Here is a 22,600-nt window from a genome sequence, read left to right as displayed (position 1 = left end):
CTAAATCTTTCCAATTATATCTTTTCCTCCCTCTCCCTTTCTCTCTCCTGCACCTTTGCAAAGGTCATAGTTCATGCACTATTCTTTTTGCCTTTGAGAAGAAATGCCTTGAAATTGTATTTCACCTTAAAACACTTTACGGGGAGAGAAGGACCAATTAAGATCCAATTATTTTTTAATCAGGAACGATCTCTCATCGAATTTGTTCCAAATAAAAGGGAAAAAAAGAAAGAAAGAAAGAGACAAAAAAAAAATAAAAATTCACGGTGGTATTTAAAATGGTGTTACGAATTTAAAACGAAGCAGAGTACTTTGAGGAGACAAATCGAGCAATGATAATTTATTATTCGACTTCTAAGATACGGTTTAACGCTTTCGATGTTAAAAATAAAAGGGACAGGGATTTAAATGAAAAGAAAAGAAAAGAGAAAAAGACAAAGAAAAAGAAGAAGAAGAAAAAGAAGAAGAGGAATTATCGAGAGGTGCCAAAGACGAAAGTCACTTCGTTCGCGCAGCTGGCCCAGAAAAAGAAGTTGCGATCTGTCAGCCGGAATGTTCTCTGCTAATTAAGAAATCGAGTGCTGATCAAGTAAAAGGAAAAGAAAACTTTACTTGTGAGCGAGCGAGTTTAAGAAGGTAAAGCAATACCACTAACTATCGTTTTTCTTTCTCTTTCTCTGCTTTACAAGTCTTATTCTTGATCGATTAATCCGATCTTCCTTACTCGGATTCGACAACGTTCAGAGTTAGAGTTCGATTTTTGTGCTTAACAGACTTCTTCTTTCCCTCTTTTCTTTTTCTCTTCATTATCTACAACATCGTAGGTCGAATATTTATTAAGACAGGTGTGAACGATACCTTCTTCACTCTCGTGTATGTACGTATATATGTATATAGATATGTAGGTAGTCATATAGCTTTAAACTTGTTAACGTTGTAGAATTTTTGTACTAATTACTGAATCGTATCTTTACTTGGAAATTTTCTGGTTTGATTTTATCATCTTTATTCTTTTTTCCTTTCTTTTTTTAAATTAGATGTGACCATTTCTAAATATATAATATCCTTCTCTTTCTATTTTTCATATATGTGTGTGTATATATATGAATGTGTGTATATATATGAATATGTTCCTTGCAACGTTTCAAAAGTTATAGAATTTTCAAGCTAATTATGAGCAGTATCTTAGCATTATACAATCATGTGTATCAAAAATATGTATTAATCTAAAGAGATCTGATACGATATAGATATAATTGTGGATAAATAAATACATACGTATTACGTGTGTGTACCTGTGTATACATGTACGTAAAAGAGAAGTATTAAGAAGATGTCATCTCCAATAAGCTTGTATATACAAGAGGATCGTAACGGGCTTAACGACTTTTGTACGATGTAACCGGCGATTCCTCTCTCATCTCCAGCCCTTCTCATTTATTTCTACGCCTTCTTCCTCCTTCTTGTCCGCGTTTTAACGCTTTTACGTTCTCGTTCGCACGTAAGAAGACTTCGAGTCGCTACATCGGCGAGTCGATCGGCGGTCCTACGAGTTTCTTTTCCTCTTTCTCTCTCTCTTTCTTTCTTTCTTTCTCTCTGGTTCATTGCTTCTATATCTCACTTCGAGTTTTATGCCTCGGCTCTTTGACTAAGAAGTTTTTTCTGACGGACCGCTTCGTTATGGCCCTTTATCTTTTTTTCATATGAGTTATGCTAATTGAATGTATGATAAGCAGAGACTTTAATTGGAATGTAAGCGAGACCGGTAGTCACAAGTGGTGAATATATACCTCACCTGATGATTTTCAGGACACGTTTACTTTGACTAAATAATCTCTTCGTCTACACATATCTTTCTGTACTTTCAAACGATTTTCTATTCGCTTAATACCACATCAACGTCCTTATGTAACAATTATTATCTAAAAGTGAGACATTGATTAGATTTAATTACATATAATAGAATTATCTATCTATATATATATATATATAGACAAAGAGAGTTATTTACTATTAATAATTAATATTAACAGAATACAAAGTTATATAATAGTTATGATAATACCACGATTAATATTGTTATGCAAAAAGTATCTAAAAAGCAAGATTCAATCACATACGATCAAATTATACCTATAGATCTACCCTTTGACTATTTTTAATATTAATAATAATAGTCAGTCAGCCTTAATATACAAATGCATTATATTCTTTTGTTTTGCTTGAAAGTATAATACTTTCTAATAGATCTAAAAAAAAGAAATATTCAACTAATTTACTGATTGGACGATACCTTCGAAATAAACAGTTCCATAAAAAGAAAAGATTCAGAGATTCGTAAAACATTGGTAAGAACTCTTTCAGGATAATTTAAGGGTGACAAGAGAATAATCAGTGAGAAGATCGCGAATGCCAAATATTCTTCAACTTCTTTTCCCATTTCATTATTTTGATTAATTAACGTGATAACTCTTTGGATATCACACCTTCGATACAGACATCCTATACATGCATTTATATATAAATGTCTGTACGTCTGTGCGCGCGTGTACTCTGAGAGACAGAGCAAACGATCTTTCAGTAGACCCTTTAAGTACCCACGCTCGAGTAGGTATGCTGTCGGATTCTCACTTTTTGTTTCTCGACCAGAAACCCTCCGACAAGAGGATAACATCGATTTCTATCTGTCTTTTTCCATGGTATTCGATCCTCTTAAGGGCAACACTTGGATTCCGATTTCACTGCAGTTCTGCTTTCCGAGTAATATCTTTCGCACCGTTTCTCGATTGCTATTACAGTGTGACAAGATTTATCGACTATTTATCCTTCACTATTAATCATACCACATAAATCATCCTATTCGTTTCTATTTAATTATTATCCAATTAACGTTATAAGTCTTCTAATTATAATATTGGTTTATTTTCGAATTTTTGTTTATAATCTTGATCATGCATTTATTTATGAATCACGATGACAAAGCTAATACAATATCTATGTCGTCGTAAATAGAAAGATCAACTTTATGGTTAATATTTCATCACGGTAAGACCTAAGTATCCTAACAGATGGTTTGATGTCACGCTCCATGAATCTCCGTAGGGATTCACATTCTCCTTTGTATATTTGATTTCGACATGAATTCGAAGAAAAGAAAATCTTAAAGTTGATCGAGAAAGAGCTTGACGAATATTCCTTAAGGGCGTTTCGTAAGAATCTTTCGGTTCATGTTCGAGAATTCACTCTCGACTGGTTTTACGTCGAAACTGCAAATCGGCTCCGAAATATGTCGGCCTCCAATTTGCTGCTGATGTCTGCTGCCTTGCCTCTGGCATTTTCCTTTGCTTCTTCTCTTTGATCAGACATGCTTCTCTTTATTTCTTCCAGAGGCGTTAAAACTCTGATCATAAACGTATTATATACCAATGATTACGATTAAACATTATCTCTGTAAATTTTACTTCTTTAGTTCCAATTGTTTCTAACAATTTCTCTTGTGTAATTTTCTTTTTTCCTTGTTAATAAATTAAATATAAAATTGTAAATTCACGCGAAGAGATTGACATCAATCCTGTTTGCTAATGTGACTTTTAAACGTAGATAATTTTCTCCTTCGAGCAACGTCAGCACTGTTGTAGATATATACAAGATGGACAACACCGAAGTCCATCTTTAGCGACATAGTGACGTGATGCGACGTAACTTCATAAATCTTCCCGTGCATGATCGAAATTTATTACGGATTAAAAGTCACCTCTCGGAGAACCGGACGATATCAATTAAATCCGGATGGTCCTGTATGCTCTCGTCGATCGCGAGATTCGTCTCTTGTTCTTCCACAAAAAACCTCTACTGATTTTCTCTCTCTCTCTACTCTTCGACGACCACTAAAGGAAGAAGTTTCGCCTCTTGTAGCGAAAGATTCGAGCTCGTGTCTTGAATGTCTCCCTAATCCTTTTAAATATATTGTAAAATTATAACAATTTAATTTATTACACAGGAAATTTTTTAAGAAAAATTCTAATATAAATGCAAATCTATATGTATAAAATTCGTCAATGAATGCTATGAAGAAATTTTCTGTATATATATATACAAACACACACACATACGCGCAATAAAAATTATATAGATACATGCAACAATCTGATATTTCAAGAAATTATCCAATAAAAATTCTTACATATTTCTGTCTTAAAAAGGTCTCTAAAATTCATTCAAAGAATAATATCCAAAGGTAGAAAGTATTTTTCAGATACTTTTCATAAGAATATCCTTCTGAATAATTTCAACAGAATTAACCTAATAACTTCGATATAATAGTTAACTTTTAAAACGATGATGTTTCGAGTCCATTACTAGATTTCAAGCAGAAAGTGCATCTCGTCCTTTTTGCTTCCGCTTATTTCTTGGATTTCGTTGGTCTTCCGTTAGACGTGTTCCTCCCTTTTGGTGAAGAGAGTTAGCAAAAGAGAGAAAGAGAGAGCTGTTATTGACTACTACACACACTCTGTGGCTTCGATCGTTCGAGTAATTATTCGCCAGAAGCAGTTTTGCCCAATTATTTGCGCGTTGCAAACGGCCTTCTCTTTCCCTCTCCTTCTTTTTGTTTCTTTTTCTACTTCGACTTCTCTTTTCTCTCCTTCTACTACTCGTTCGAAAGAGACCGGCCACGATTGAGGAATTAAAATTGTTCGAACTTGCTGACGGCGGTACACAGGGACAATTCTGTGGAAGGAAGGAAGGAAAGAAAGAAAGAAAGAAAAGGATCTTTCTATCTCTTTCTCTTGGTCTCTCTTCTTTTTCTTCAGTGTTTCTTTCTTTCTTCAAACGGAGAAGACATGTTCTCGAGTGCACGCTCTCAAAAAGTTTTGTCCAACTGCAATTTCGTATCGAAATCATTCTAAGAGAAAGAGAGAAAGATAGAGAGAGGGAAAGAGAATGTATATGCCGCACGAAAATCATCCAATTAAGAAAGGAGAAGAAAGAGAGTTTCTTGATTGGATATTTAAGACGTTCTGTCCATGCCAACACGCACCAAACCCAAAAAGGGATATACTTTCTTATTAGGTAGGTATATATGTAGGTATCTCAAAGTGTCTTTTGGTAAATTCATATTTATCCGAATTTATTGACTAAAAAATTTCATTACTGTGCTCGTGACAAACTAAAAAATGAATAGTCATGTTAAATCAATAAATCTTGAAAGACATATAAGTTTGATGATCAAGAAAAAAAATTAATTGAATTAATGAACATTATAAGAAAGAAATGATGTATTAATCTACAGATACACTTACCAGCTTATTATTCAATTATACAATCTGATCATTTCAATCTTACTACATACTGACACGTTGTTGTGAAATATATTAAAAAAAAGAGAACAAGAGAAAGAGAGAGGGAAAGCCAAATGTGAGAAAGAGAAAAATAGTCTTCTCGGTGGTTTTATCGTTTACTCTCAGCCCCCAGAACCGTTCCCCATGAAAATCATCCAATTACGAAGTGCCTGTTATCTACGATCTTTCGAATCGTTCGGCCGAGGAGAGTGAGCGAGAGAGTAAGAGACAGCATAGCTGTGTGTGTGTGTGTGTGTGAGAGAGAGAGAGAGAGAGAGAGAGAAGCGGGAACGTTCAATTATTTCGAAGCGAGTGAGGCGTCGAGCCGGAAGGGGCGGCCTGCCTCCGCGAAAGCGGCCTGTGAACGCTCGACAACTTACACAGTGTTATCTGGTAGTAGCAGAATGCGCTGGTAATCCTTCGCTAAGCTCCCGCTAAGCTTGGATCCACGTGGCGCACGTGCGACGACGTATATACTGCTATTCACATAAACGAACGCGAATCTTCTCGCGAGGCCTCGGCTATTAGCAACACGAGAGATTTGATCTTTCCAATTCCTCTTTTTATACGCTTAATGTACCTTTTCAACTTGTCCGAAAAGTTTCTTGTGTCTTATTGTTTTACATATTCAAATTGAGGCATCAAATTCGAATGAATGATTGAGTTTATAATGCAAAAAGTATATAAAGATTTAATCAAATGCCTCGTTTCAATATGTGTATATAAGAACAAAGGATAAGTTTTCAATATCTTAATATATATATATATAATGATTTGAAACTAATGAGTTTTATCGAGAAGTGGAAGAAACTTTTTGAACGACTCAATACCCTGTCCTAACCTCTTATCCTCTTCGACGTCATTTCATGCTTATGCTTATAATGGCAAAATTAATATATACGCATATATCTTAATAGAATGGCGATGAGAAATTTGTATTTTGTAGCTAAATGTATTTTCAAGTTGCCCGAAAATCGTGTCTTCCAGACATTACATTTCAATACATAAATCAAAACTAATAGGATTTTAATATCTTTACACGTGTACTCGTCGCATATTTCGATACGCATATGAGAGAATAAATGGCATGAATTTTTTTAAACAGCTTAATATTCCGTACTAACCTCTTATCTTCTTCGATGTCACACTTGCGACGTTCGGCAGTATACTGCGTGATCAGACCGGCAATATTTACATCTTTCTAGAATATCCTTCGACGATGAGAAGTTTCAATGTTGATCGTTCCAGAGGTCATAGATGATCGACTGACTTTATCTACAATGTTTGAAAGATTTATTTTAGACCATTATTATGTATGAAATGTTATATGTATAACGAATATATAACCTTGAATTATTTCTTTCTATTATTTGTACCTAATAGCCTTATAAAAAGCAAATTTATAATGAATTTAAAATATGTCTTTTACATATATATACACACATTAAATATTAGTTATATATTAATAGTATTAATAGAGAAAATATATCTTACTTGATATTCGTTCGGTGTTCTCCATCTCTCACCCATGTTATAAATACATAATAACGAGTGAAAATAAAAAGGTTAAAGGAGAATCGATCTCCGTAGAGATCCAAGTCGATATCAGTTTTTTCTTTGTTAAATCTGTCTGCATTATCGACTTTAATTTTGAACGATAAGTCCGATGGTATTTCGAGATGGCACACGACGTCTCTTTTTATTAGGCTTGACCACCGGGAATGCTTATGTGATTTTTTTCCTCTCTCTCTCTCTCAATGTGCGTGCGTGTGCGTAACGAGTATGTATCTATAACAGGAAAACTATTGTCCATTTTTTGCATCTTTACACGTTGTTTCTTTTGAAAGATGAGATGAAAATACATTGGCTGCAAATACATTTGCATTGAAATATACATTTTGGATTATTTCAAGAGAATTTATGTACGTATATATGTACACGTTCCAAAGAAAGGATAACGCGTAGAAAAATGTTTACGAATGCTTTTCATTCGATTCCATGCATTTGCATGTACATTCGAAATATCTATGTAATTGAGACGTAGCTTACCTTGGCATTGAAAGTAATATTCGAGAAATTATATGAGTCAATGGCTTTATACAGATGAACAATATCTGGAAATTTAATAATAATAGATATCGTCGATATGAACGAGATATCAAACATTCGTGTACGTATATGCAACGTCTGCGTAAAAGGAAAGAAGAGAATTAATTTTTCACATCTATTTTGGCATCGAAAATAAGAATTTTCGAAAAAATTATATAGATGAATAGATCGATTTATATAAATCGATAATGTACGAATATTTAAATGAAAATCGACTTTTTTCTTACCAAATTCTTTTGAGACGTATTCGTTGTTTAGGCTTCTTTTTCTTCTCGAAATTGTTGAATATAGACGTTGATCGCCAATCACCATTCTAATCAAAATACTTTATTTATTTGATTAATTATATATTCTTCTACTTATAGATAGATAAAAATATATGTATACAAATGATTATTATAACTTTCTGAATATTAACAAGATGTTTATTATAACATTTTAATAAAAAGAACTAGATTCTTTCATTATTCGATTTATTAATTATATCTGCTTTGACTAACGAGGTAAAGACAAAAGAGAAGCTACATACGTGTGACGGCAAGCTTGTGTGTGTTTGGATTCGATTTTAATCAGTTAAAAAATAATGGTCGAAAGAATCTTGTACATGAATGCATAGATATTATGCAGTATATATATATATATTTTCGTAAGAAAGCTGTGAGTAAAGTATAACAACTTGTATAAACAATTTATAAAGACTTTTCGTCGTCGAGATATGTCCGTGTGATGACAAGCTTGTGTGCGTGGCGGGAAAACATTTTAATTAATTAGTTAAAAAGTAATAATCTGTAGTCATAATACCAATTACTACAATTTTTTGTATTAAAATTTGTTTTATAATTTTATATTATATCCTGTTTTTTAATAATAAATGGATAATTAATATATTTATTAATGCAGAATATATTCAAGATGATGCAGTGCGCATGCGCCGTAATTTAATGAACCGATTTGCCAGTAGATAGAACGGCCATTTTGTCTTCGGCGGTAACTAAATTGGCAAGGAATTTATCGTCCTCATTAATTTCAGGTAATTTGCATATTTTTTCTAACGTACACCCTCCTCCTATATACCAATCGATTCCTTAAAACGCGATTTCCACGCGTAAATATTAGTAAGCCGGGATATCTTCGCGTTTAAGAAATATTCGCGAAAGTAAAATCGGCGTCTTGGAATACCCCGGATTGCTATTGCGTCATACTTTTTTTTCGAATTTTCTGCCCTTTCTATCGCAATATCAATACTTATCTCGCTTTTTAACGATGCTCTAATTAATAATTTATCATTAACTAATCCTTATTCGTCATATTTCGTATTATATTCGATTTTCATACGTGTACACACACACACACACACACACACACACACACTATGGATATAGCCTCTACACAGCCTACATCATATAACACACACAATTAATTGTCACTATTAATATCGGATTTCCATTTTTCAGATTTCCAAGAATTCTATGGATTGGAAAAGCACAGGACATAACAAGCAAGGTGGGGAGAGGAGAGGTCGCGCCGATGTACACGATCTACGTCATACAGGTATGTTTTTCTCTTTTTGAGGACATATAATAGGGCTTGGTAGAGAGAGAGAGAGAGAGAGAGAGAGATAGGTTGTATTCGGCATGTAACACTCCTGCGAATTTCCAAGAAATTCTCCGGCCGAGAACGAGACAAAAACAATCCAGTATTCGACCTTTATTTCTATAGAATACTTCGGCGTGTACGCACTTAGAAAAGCATCGATTAATTGTTTTTCGTATTTTAATTTCGACATATATTTTATTTGATCACAATTTGTATTAATTTTCTAGGATGTCTTTATTATAACAAGGACATTAATAATTCTCTTTTTATTCTTTTCAGATTACCATTGCAATCGTGCGCGAGCAATGTGTAAATCGAGTGTTGTATCGTTAAAGTGAAAACATAAAACTCGCGAAGTAGAAGCAGTGTTTGTACGTCAATAAAAATTTTTACGCGGTTCGCGAATTAAATCAACTGTGAGGTGTTCTAAATAAGTGTATCGAATCGACTGCGCGCAAAGCAGTCATTTATAGAATCAGTGCTCGTTCGTACAAAGTTTTATTTTTCTATTTTATTTAAACAACAGAGATGCGCGAATTAAATTACGTGCCGTCTCGTAATAAATAAATAATTGTCGCGTATTAGAGTCAGTGCATCTTGGAAGATGATTAAGATAGTACACATCTTCTATAACAGAATATTGGTAAGTAACTTAATAAATTTTATAAACAATAATTTTACTATCTTGTGACAGTAAACTTATTCGAAATTTGTTTTAAATCTTTTTGCAGATGATCATCGTTATAATGATCCACAAAAGTCTCAACCTAGAAGAACTCGTCGATGTCTACCTTATCTAATGTTCAACCTATGGTGGATCTACTTCTTTTAATTTCGAGCAGCAACGCAGAGGAGTGTTTTGGAGCCATCAGAGAACTTCTTAAGTAGTGAGTGAACAAAATTTAAGTCCCTCCAGTGCTCAATCATGCCGAGGACGAAAGGTCCGAATCGGCACGAGTTACTGGTTGTAATTTTTTCCAATAAATTATCGACGAGCACGTGAGTAACTCTTCTTTTGGATTTACTCACGACTGATATATATTTCATTGTTTGTCTATTGTGCATGCTTATTTTTATTAGCTCAGGATAGGGTCTTCTTGTTTCGTTGGATCGAGTCGTTTTTAATTAACAGTGCAATTAATTCGCACCTTTTTGCTCGCGTTGTTAGTGCTGAAATCGGATATTAATTTATCCGATTTCGTCAATAGAAAAAGCATGTTATGTCGTCTATGTTACATGCATTTCTTCGTATATTTTTGGTATATTTTTCATCGCGATCCATTTGGATTTTTTCTATAAAAAATGAGCAAGAAGACAAGCGCGACGGATAGATTCTGGAATACAAGTGGCGCATCATGATTTCCTTCTTACATTAGTATATAGCCGCTTGTTCGAAGGAGTCGTCCGAGGTTTTTTATTGCTGCATGAAAAATAAATGAAATATTCAATCAATTTTGTTGATAAAATAAAAGTCTCAGTAGAGTCATTGTTTTTCTAAGAAAAAAGTCGAGTAGAGTAATTGCAAAAGAAACAAAGAGACTTGTAGAGTCACAGCCCGTAGGCCTAGTTGATAAGTTAATCATTTTTAGCTCAGGATTTTCAGCAATTAATGTACTAATGCCCGTTTCTCCCCCCCGTATTTTCTGCGTTCTCATCTGTCCGTGTGCCCAGGTGTACTCGTATGGGTGAGAAACAGTTGGTATGGGTTTAGTTTTAAGTTCCCCCTCTTTGGCGACTGTCATTGCGTTAGTGATCGTGCACGATGTACCTTGCACCTGTGTGTGCGTCTTAGGCGGTGGATTGTGCATCGTTTCGCGAAATTTTTAATCATTCACATAAAAAATATTTAATAGTTTTCACTTGACCATATAATGGATAAAATTCGTATGTTATTAATACGTTAATGTACTACTTTATTATATTTATATTGAAAGTGCGTCATACAAAAAGACGTTCTATCGTTTTGAATATTAAATGAAGCATATTTTCATGAATGAAATAGTACTCGTATGTCACTAGTATGCTTATACATATACTAGTACGTACTAGTAGTTATATTGAAAGTAGAGTTTTACGCAATGGTCACTAACCTTGTCAGTCGATTTCAGCAAATTGGTACGTACCCCTAATTAGTTAAGACTTAGAAAATACGTGGTTGAGCTAGGGTGTCGGAGGTGCCCCGGGGCATACTCTCTAGTGTAGGCTTTTGCACCCTGGCGGTATGTGAGAGAATCGTGGAGTGTGTGTGTTGGAACGCATGTTTTGCTATTTTTAAATATAGGTATAGGTAGGCAGGTAGCATACTTTTCTGTTTGAATGTTTCTTTAATTTTAAGCAGGTAGGACCGGGTTAGACGTATGCGATAATTTCCATTTAGAAATAAAAAGTTTCGTCCCCGGATATTATGCAAAGTTTCAGTAAATTTTAGAATCATTCTGCATCTCTGTTTTTTTCTCACATTTTCCTGACACTTTGCATTGTGAGATACATCAGTATCAAAAACAGTTTAAAGATCCTTGCGATTGTTAAAAAATTCATTTCTTTCCAATTAGCAAAGATTTTTGAACATGTTAGATACTTAGTCTTAAGTATATTAACACTTTGCATTTCCCTGTAGTTTCTGGAGTATGTATTTCTTAAATATGTGTAGTATAGAAACAATAATAAGGATACAAAGTAAATGTATTACTTACTCAAGTAAAATAGTAAGCCCACAAGATGTATCATAGATGTACCATTTTTTAGTTTTGTTTGATACTTTCTAATTATTTAAATGCAAAGTGTTAGCACTAGGTTCATCGATTAGATTGATTATCTGCAGGAGCATTCGAGTAAATGTACCTGTGTTGATGCGCACGATTGTTGGATTATTTTGGTCCATTGATCGTCCACAGGTTAGGATAGTTAAAATCTTTATTTCATAACCTTTTATTTTTTTTTTCTTTTTTTTTTCTTTTTTATTTCATGCGTTGCACTTAGGGAATGCTCCAATGCAGTGGTTAGGGCACGAAGCAAAGAAGAGGCTATATGCCGAAGAGGCCCCCACAAACTGTGGCTCAAGAGGGCAACTATCGACAATAAATCATTCTTTCAGAGGATCACATGCTCCTCTGATAATGGTTTGTTGTCTTATTATTTTAAACATGTCATTTTGCTCGTCATTAATAGTAATTGCATATGGAAATGGTGGACCATATGTTATAACGTAGATTCACTTGTTTTCATTTTATCTTACAGGAACTGATAGAAATTGATAGGAAATTGAAAAGTGCATCTACATGTCGACGTGTCATGCTATTGAATTATAATATTGTATGACTAATATATTTTTCTTTTTGTTTCAGGTGAACATCGTTGGATTTGCTAACGCCAATTATTTTTTGTTTTGTTTATCAGAGCGCCTAAAATGGCTGCTATTATAAATATTATATGTATATATGCATTACTAAAGGCTATTTATTAGCTATTATTATTTAAAATTACTTTTTATATAAATAATATAATTTCACACAGTTTTGAGATATATTGAAGATTTTTTTGTTGCATTCTTAAAATTGTTTAGATTTGTTAAATTTGATGTAATAGAATTGTTATTTGAAATCATATCATTATTCATGGTTGATTAAATTTAGTATAAGTATAATTAATTGTTAATTCATTTCAGTTATAATTGCATTCAGTATTACTGTAGTAATAAATTTAACGTTTATCACTATAGTAATATGTTTATCCATGAATTGTTTAATTATTGGAAATGTATGTTTCAGGTATACGACTTTAAGTATTGTATGGATTTGGTTTGCTTTTTATATTAATAGTATCAACAGGCATAGAATAAAATTGCATGTCAATGCAGTTTTATTCTATTTATTACTATGATATTTTTTATTCTGTTTATCTTTGTGTTTTCAGGTATTTGATGATTATAATGAGTACATTATTATATATAAATTAGAATTGAAACCTATATGTAATTAATGTAAAAAAATTTCATATTATACATTATCTTATACATTGGTAAAGTATATTAGTAAGTATTTAGGTTTTCTATATTTTTCATTTCTATTGCATGCTAGTCTATAAGAATATAATTATAAGGCATGATGCATGTTGGGATTTTTATGCTTTATTTGTTTGTGCTTAGAGCATGTTTCTCTTAATAGTACTATTAAGAATTCTAGTTTTAAGGTTATATTATTTTTAAGGTTATATTATTTTTAAGGTTATATGATATAAGATAAAAAAGGGCAATTCGGTCGATTGTCTACTGATTAGATATTAAGATAGTTTAAAAAGTATGGATTGATGTTCTCATATTTCCAATCACCTTATTTAACTTTCACATCTTCAACTTTAGATTTATTAATATTGCATTGTAGTAAAAATGGTTGGAAATATAAAATTTAATGTGTAAGTATGTACAATTATTATTGTGTTGGAAATGTTTTCCCTTAGAATATATATGTAAATAGTAAAATGTAACGTAGTAGTGATTATAAAGATGCATATACTTTGTACATGTCCGGGATGTACAAATTATATGTAAAAATAATATCGATGGATAATGTCAAAATGAATTGTTTGGCACTCTTGAACTAGATATCCAATATAAGGAATCCATGCTTTTTCTTTCGGGTAGGTTAGGGCAAAGTCGTAACTTGATGCATCCTCGATCGACTTCGACCGAGTCGAAAGAAGGTCCATTAAATGCGACTAATTAGTATGTTATCATAGTCCGTGGATCTCCACATGCAGCAACCTTCACGCGGTGAGATCTGGGTCGGTATTACTTGCGATCTATATCAATTTAAATCATGTAAACGTAAGTAATGCCGGGCGAATGGCTGCATACTTTAGTACGTTTCGAAAATATTTTTTTCATCTTATAATCGTATTTGAACATAATATTTAAATTGCACATTAATAATCGTACTTAAATAGATTGATAGATTAGATCAAATGATATCTTAGAGAAACGTACTGAAGATTTTCAAATGATTTCTAATATGACATCTTTTTTTCTTTTTTTTTTTTTTTTTTTTTTTTTTTTTTTTTTTTTTTTTTTTTAGTTAATGATTAGAAAATCGATGGTGAATTAGAATTTATTTTAGAAGAGAAACGCTGGTGGTCCGTCATAAATCATTGACACGTATTTCCTGTTATTATAACATCGACTAATATTTTCTTTTCTATCGAATCTATCGAATCGAAAAAGATGTGATTCTTGGCGTTTCTAAATCATCGATATAGGTAATTTAACGCGAAGAATAGTAATCTTTTCTAATACCTAGGATTTATTTCGAAACGATGTCATTGTTGGTGTTCATCACGAAATTTCGATATTATTATTATAAAAAAGGGAAAGAAGAAAGAAACAAAATCGTATTTGTTTTACGCAAGAACCGCAAAGTAGTTTTCGATAATTTACTCCGGCAATTTTCACAGGTGCTCGACGATCGAACGAGGGCTCTTGCTCGAGTGAGATTACCGCGTTATGAAACCGCAAATATAACGATACGCCCTTCGAAACTTGATATGCATATTTTTTGCTCTCGAGAATAATAATTTTATAACTTTAAATAATAAAAAAAATATCTTTCTTATTTTTAAACACGATAGTATAGCTATTCTATTTTATTGTTCCCTTTTTTTTTCTTATTTATTTGGTTAGATTATTTATACGATCTTTTATTAAATGTATCATTTTAATTTACTTCATATTAATACAATTTACGGAGAAAGAAAAATTCTACAACTAATTGTGTTCTAATTTTAATAATAACCTTACAATTTTTTATTAAATTGTTTTTCTACAATTTTTTGTTAAAAATAAATATTTTTCATTCAATTCGTGCTAATCTTATATAAAAACTTAATAATTTTCGGTTAAATTGCTTAAATAGTTCCTTTTTTATTGCTCAAATACAAATTTTCATTAATAATACAATTTTAGGAAAGAAAAATTGTTGAACTTAAAGTGATTATTATATTTGAAAAGGGCTCTAAAATTTTCGATCGAGACGTATATACACGCATGTATATAAACGTATTCGTCCTATTGACCGTAATCGCAAGTCATTAGAGGGTAACCGTCTCAAAAGAATCGACTGAACCAGCACCGTTCGACACGCGAAATCGTATCCTTCGTAAGAGAATACCGAAAGGGAAGAATGCGAACGGAATTTACCTGCTATCCAAAAGAATTCATGCTGTTTCACCTTCTTCTTTGTCTCCCAAAAAAAGTCTTTGTATTTGACGCGTGTCTCGAGATCATGCGTGTGTTAAATTTTACTCGTGATATCTTTCTCTCTTTATTTTTAAAAGAGTGATCCAATCATTTATGACATATAATTAAGAAATAAGAAAAAGCAAAAAAGAAAAAAAATAAAGAAAAAACAGGCTGATTAGAAATTTATTTGTAGTATAATATACAATAAATGGTCTGTAGTATATTTTTTCAATAATTTTATGAATTAAATAAGCATTATATTAATGGAAAATTATTTTAACAAATATTTAACATATAAAATCATAAATTATCCATAAAATACAGTATATTTTTTTCTATAGTTTAAAATTATTTAACTTTAATGATTAAAAATTCTTGGTGTGATTATTATAAAAAAAAAAAAAAAAAAAAAAAAAAAAAAAAAAAAAAAAAAAATGTCAACATTGAGATAGAGATAATACACAAGACATGACACTCTTACATACAAGCGTTCATTATTATAGAGACGACCACCCTTTGGGAAGGGAAGAGTTTTCTTATTTTTCAAAATGTAATGGGTTCTTCGTGCACGTAAACATTTAGGTAGAGCCTCTGGTAAATTGTTCCAGCCCCGAGGTGCCGTCGAAACACTCCAAATGACACAAGACTCACACTCTTACGTAAATTACACGCTCTAGAACGAAAACCAAAGCGAATTTTTACAAAAGAAGAGAAGATCTCATTCGTTTATACATACACAAAAGAGTAAATACAAAAAAAAAAAAAAAAAAAAAAAAATAAGAAGACAACAGAAAAAATAATGAATTTGACAATCTTTTTGTAAAAAGAAAGAAAAATTATACGCGTCTGTTCCATCGTTTCCAATTACTATTATATTAATCGCGATCGTATGAAATCAAAATGTAAGATCTAAATATTACAGTTAAAATAGACGTTTGCGTGATTTCGCGTGCTTAGATTTTCAAGAGGCAGGTGAAACGAAACAACTGTCCCCTCGAAGGCAAAGATCGAACGTCCTCTCATCTTGTGCAATCTTATCGTTCGCTTTCATTCTGACCATCCTACTCGATCCTAAACACAAGTAGGCGTTACCCTGGACTTTTGCGAAGGAAAGACTTTCTCGTAAATCGTCCTGCCCAAAGGAACAAGAAAGAAAAAAAAAAAAAAAGTAAACGAAAGAAATGATCAGGGAACACGTGCCTTGTGTCTAATTACGAATCAGCCATCAGTTCTTGTCGTCTCTTCTTCCTTTTCTTCTTTTTCCCCCCTTTTCTCTTATCTCCATAGAATTTGACTTAAACGAAATGAGCCGTGAATGAAAGTGAATATAAAAATAATTCTTTTATTATAATTCTTTGTAATTTAAAAATATTAAGTATAGCGTGTTTTTTAATATCTCGAATGTCTTGAACTACTTTCATAATCACCGGCTCAAATATATCTGTATATAAAAAAAATTATTCGTGTGAAAGATTCGGACAAAAAATAGGAAGATGTGTTTATGTACACAGCAAGATTAAGAAATATCATAGAAGTCATATGAATGGCAGCTATAGAAACTCTTATATAAATTTTCCAGATAATACAAATATCATTAATGCAATTCGTGTCATTCATGGCTAGCAATTATCTAATATTGTCGTTCTTAAACCTTAGTATGAAGTGAGACAGGAAAATCATGTGATTTGTATTTTCTCTACTTCATTTATAAAAGAATAGTAAAAAGAATTCTCTTTCTGAAGGGTTCATTTTTGTCCAACTTTAGTTATTTGAAATTGTCGATATAATGCAAGATACTCAATGAGTACTTTGCTATAGGTATATAATATTCCATGAAAAGCCACAGGCTACTACGAACCATACGAGGCTTGATCATAGGGGCTAGCTGAACATTTAGGCAGATGCGACAGAAATTGAACGTCCTCTTCTTTTTTCCCCTTCCTTCCTTCCTTCGTTTATTTTTTTATTTTTTTTTTATTTTTCAAATGATGACCCTTTCTTTTTCTATCTTAAACTATATTCTCGTTCTTCTTGTGGTCTCTCATTTAAATGGGTCGAACCATCCGACGTTATCTGGTCGACGTGTGGCGGCCACGCGACACGTCGAGTGGGTATATTCACTAGCTTGGTGCTCGTTCGATCGATCGATCGACTTATCTTTTCTCCCTTCCCCGACACGACCATCAACCTTCCCTTTTAATCCCCCCCGGCTCTCGATGGTGCCAGTATCGACGCGATCGGCCCTAACTGGGTTACAGAATGCATTAATGCGAGTCTCGATTACAAGGTAGCTTCTCGATTGATCCAAAGACTTTGGCCGCTTCTCTCTCTCCTGGTGGCTTCGAACCAATTTGCTAAATTGAACGTTGCGAGGGACACAACGTGCCTCCATAAATTTCCTTACACTTGAAATTCCAATAAGTAATCGATTCCTCTCGTCGTCCTTAATTCTTACATCTGATTTTTTATAGACCTCTATAATATTATGTCTATATATATATATATATTTGTATTTTTGTAATTGTTATTTCAATATCTTATCAGAAAATTAATTTAGTGAGTTATCTCTCTCTCTCTCTCTCCCCCTCTCCCTCCCCTCCTCTCTCTCTCTCTCTCTCTCGCTCTTACATACTCTCTATAGTATATCATTTAACAAATATTAATCTATGCATTAATCATTATAAAAATGGTTGTTTAAACGTTATAAGAAAGAATTATATTATAGAGGATAAAATCAAAATAGTCTCATACGTTACGTACTAATTGAGATTTAACGGACAATAAGGATTATCTAATCGTTATCTAATTATACGAAAGATAGATAAGTTTCATGATAAAATTAGAATAATCGTTCTTTTTTGGAACAGAAAAAGGGACACTCGATTGGTCTTTACTTCGTCTCGTTTTAAGCAGACCACTAATCGTACCCTTGCCCCTCTTATTTCGATAAAATCTTGCTTTATGACGTCGTAACTCAGGTGTCGGGTTTGGTCGCGAGGATGATTAGTCGAAAATAAAAAGTTGGAATAATTATTAGCCCTTGGCTAAATTGTTAGCCTTCTTTCGTTAGGGTAATACGAGAATGTTACATTTTTCGTGTCCAGTTATTACCACCTTAATATCCTCGAAATTTCTTAATTATTTCTTCTTACATATAAAATTTGCGTACGAGTAGACATTTTTTAATCATTTTTTTATTTCAGTTTTTTTTTTTTTTTGTTTTTTGTATAATCTTTTCTTACTTAGTATCTTTATCTGATGTACTTAAATTTTTTAAACTTTTTTTAATATTTCAAATCTCCACGACATATTCGTCATTTTTGAAATAATCGATTTGATGATATGAACTTGGAAATATATTAAATATGTTGTCAAAAAAGAAAATTCATAGGTCACTTAATTTGAATTCGACCATAAAATCTAGACAGATGACTTCTTAATTAACTCGTACAAAGAATTAAAGGATTGGCAAGCACAACACGAAACGTTGAATCTTGTAGCCGGTTTTAAATCAAGTCGTTGACTAATTACCAGCGATATGTTATATAAAACGTACATGCATACCTACCACGAATTCTCATCATCGAATTTAATCTCTATAGCACGTGTCGATTCAAGCGTAAAATTTTATCTTAAAAAATAAATGAAAAAAGAAAAGAAAAAAGAAACAAAAATTATGATACTGTCGAAACGAATTACGTTTGATAATGTCGAGTTAAAACGAACTAGATCGTGTTCTCTAATTTATAGTTATCGAACCCTTACCTATTAAATTGGAACATGTAAATAGAGTTTTGTTTTTATTCGCAAAAAATTCGGGACGATCCATTCTCCATGTCTATTCGAAAATTATAGTCCAAACCTAATACATAGAACATATAAGAAGCACAACCATACTATATTTTTCTAACAATTTAGAAAAAATAAAAAGAAAAAAAAAATAAAACATGGATAAATTTTAACTAAAATACAATTGGAACAAAGTATATTTCAACGAACCTTGGTATCTTCGGAGAACTAAATTACGAGGTTACCATCGCGTCTACCAATTTAATTGCTCTAATCGGATTCAGACGCGTGATCCGAATGCAATTCCGTTAGCAGCTGCTCTGCTCCGATGATCTTCTTCGAGTTTCTTTATATATATATATATATATATATATGTATGTATGTATGTTTGTGCTTTGATTAATCACACATTTTCTGTACAAATATTTCGACAAATTCGAGAGTCTCTCGTAAAGAAAAAATTATCGTTGAATTGCTGATCATTTATCGTTAATCGTTTTTGTATACGAAGAATCAGTAATTTTGCAACAAAAAATACAAAAAATTAACGATTATGATTGCACAAGTATACATTATTAACATAACGACTTTGAAAGGACGATATATGCATGATCGAAAAAAAATGCATTTGTCGTCGCATTTAGTAAATTACTCTTGGATCTTATTTCTTCATGGAGTGACGTAAGAGAGTGAGTGCAACAGGGAGAGAGAGTGAGAAGGGGGAGAGAGGGGATTGTCATGTAGCTCGTAATTGGCTATCGGGTTGGTCGCGGGAGCAGAAGCTCTACTGCTTGATGTCGCCGTCGATATCGGTGAGAGCTCGCCGACACGACGTCGAGGAGTGCCGAGGTTCGAACATAATCGCGACACGTTGTCGACGTGCGCGTAATACGACTCAAATTACATGTACTCCCGGACCCGATAATTGTGTCTTCAACAAATAACAGGACCATCTCTCTCTCTCTCTCTCTCCCTCCCTCCCTCCCTCCCTCCCTCCCTCACCCCCACTTTCACACGCACACACTCGCTACGAAATCTATACTTCACGATTTCTCCCTTCATTGAAATGTAAATTTTAGCCTAATCGTTAAATCAAAGTTAATAGATAGAAAAATGTATATTTGTTCTTTTTAGATAGAAACAAAAGAAGGATTCAATTAAGCGTTTATCTTATTGGAGGAAGGAATTTTCTTTTAAAAACTGTTGTATTATCTGTAGAATAAATCTAATGATCACAGATTTTTTTTGTTCTATTCCATGGTAGAATAAATTTCAACATGGATACAAAGCATCGAAGGAATGTCTATAATTAATTCGTCAGTTCGCGTTCTATTTTCCAGGATGTAATTTTCGTTCGGAGATTACACGCACGATATTAACAGGAGAACGCTACGAAGATTTCTCTTCGATGTTCATGCATCGTTTATACGTATATACGTGTATATATATGTATATACATATGTATATATGTACATACGCGACGTTTCCTATTTCTCCTATATTTTCTCTCTCTCTCTCTCTCTCTCTCTCCTCTTCTCTATTTCTTCTCCTTCCACTATACATTCGATAGTGTTAGATGAAAGTAGCAACATTATTCTCTTAGCTACAATGAATATCACGTACTGTTTCTATACCAGAGAAATCGATCGGAAAATAATGTAATTTAGTCTAATCGATTTTATATGTGTATCATGATTAGAAAACATTATTTTGATGATCTAGGAAATATTGGATAAAAGAATTGTCAGTATTTTTTTATTACCCTTGTTAGACTTGTTAATCCTCTATAATCCAATTTTTGTTAAGACCGAAATAAAATGAATGTTTGTTAATATTTATAAAAGACAAATTATATAATGTGAAACTTACAGTATAACTTATGATATGTAGTAATAGTAATAGTAAACTTATATATATATTTATATAAATACCAATATAAAAATATACTGTACTAAGTATATAACTTATACTTAAATAAAATATATATATTTCAAAAGTCACTGTAACGATTAAAAGCTAAAACGTTAATTATCATAATTTGAATTACGCTATACATTTGATACCCAACCAGATACTTAACAATAACCTCCAAATACAAACTAATAAGAAATTTAAAGATGAAGAAAGAAAATAAAACAGATAACAAATAAATTATAGGAATGTTATACGTAAATTTATAAAGGCCTTAACGATGGCGAGATCTTTTGAAATGACGCGGCGTCACATAACTTATTAAACGCACGAGCGAGCATACCGCTCGTAACAGGAACGATTCTTGATGAAGCTTGCCTCGAAAAGCACAGGTCGTAGCCTTCGATCGTTGCACGGTAGTTAGAACGCAATTAAAGTTACATAATCTTCCATGGTCGGTCGTTTTTAAAAGGCTGAAGGGCCCGACTCTTACCCGACGGGCATCGACTGCCATCAACGACGCATTAGTTGCCATACGGAAAGAGAAGAAAACGTTTTGCTGAATTCTTTTCTTTTTTTATGCTTTTTTCTTTCTTTTCTTTTCTTTTTTTTTTTTTTGTAACATCTCTTGCACCTGCGATCTTTCAACGAGAGAAAAAATACTAGAGAACTAGCACAATCTATTTGTTAATTCGAAAATAACAATTTTATTCGTTAGTGTTTTTAATTTATTTAATTTTACAGTAATAAATAAGTAAAAATGGGTTTCAGTTGAACGTTACTCTAATAATTAAAACTTGTCGGTAATTGTAAAAGAGATCTATAATAAAATAATATAAAATAATATAATAATAATTTTATAGTCCTAGAGGTGTGTTGTTGGCTCATTGATATACAAATATTCTTGACTTTTTTACGGAATTAAAAGTAAATAATCAAAAGAAGGGATGATTAATAAGGTTGAGAGCGTGAGTACATCAAACTGTCTGAAAGAACTGAAGCGATTACTTTTCCTTGTAAAATGCATGATGTTCATGCAACTATAACATTATTTAACTCTTAGGAGGATTCATTCGATTCGGTATGTTAACAAAGTTCTGCCGAAAGTTATTTTAATTACCTTTCACTTTTCTCTGATAGCTGATATTTTATTTTATCATTTTTTTATTATATACAATTGTTTTATATCATATCGATTAAATGTGAAATTTGACTGATACGTAATTATAAAAAATGTTTAATCCTCGAAATAAAGATACTAACTCAATTGTGATTCTTATATACATATTTCTGCACTTTTTACGTCGTATAACGCTACGATCATTGACTCGTAAAACGCGTAAATACCATTGGATGTTAAAAACTTAATTCTCACTTTCCTCTCGAGATTTATACTATACATGTGTTATAATAACACATTCTTTCGATTATTATCAGATTATATTTATTGTAAAGCAAGTATGTGAGAGATGCATTTGCCAGTTCGTGCTTTTGATCGCGAGAGTGCAACTAAATGCACCGTAAACTTATAATTGTGGTAAAATCGACTTTATCGAAGAATCCTGTCAGAAAAAAAGAAAACACAAATATAAAACAAAATTATATGATATGCAATTTGTAGTACAAA

General features: G+C 32.4%; 1 protein-coding gene across 5 annotated transcripts in view; it reads right to left on the bottom strand.

Annotated features, from left to right (window-relative positions):
- LOC124429824 (paired box protein Pax-9-like) overlaps positions 1–6,938 on the bottom strand; it is a 34,903-nt gene extending 27,965 nt beyond the window's left edge. For all 5 annotated transcript variants that reach the window (XM_046975531.1, XM_046975532.1, XM_046975534.1 and 2 more), the window contains exons 1-2: positions 6,834–6,938; positions 6,464–6,614 (exon numbers count right to left, since the gene is read on the bottom strand). The gene's annotated coding sequence lies outside the window, so the exon portion shown is untranslated. The remainder of the gene's footprint in view (positions 1–6,463; positions 6,615–6,833) is intronic.
- Between the last annotated feature and the right edge of the window lie 15,662 nt (positions 6,939–22,600).

This window comes from Vespa crabro, chromosome 16, assembly GCF_910589235.1.
Source record: "Vespa crabro chromosome 16, iyVesCrab1.2, whole genome shotgun sequence".
NCBI lineage: Eukaryota > Metazoa > Arthropoda > Insecta > Hymenoptera > Vespidae > Vespa > Vespa crabro.
Note: the sequence above shows the minus strand (reverse complement) of the source record. Positions and strands in the feature narration are given on the sequence as shown.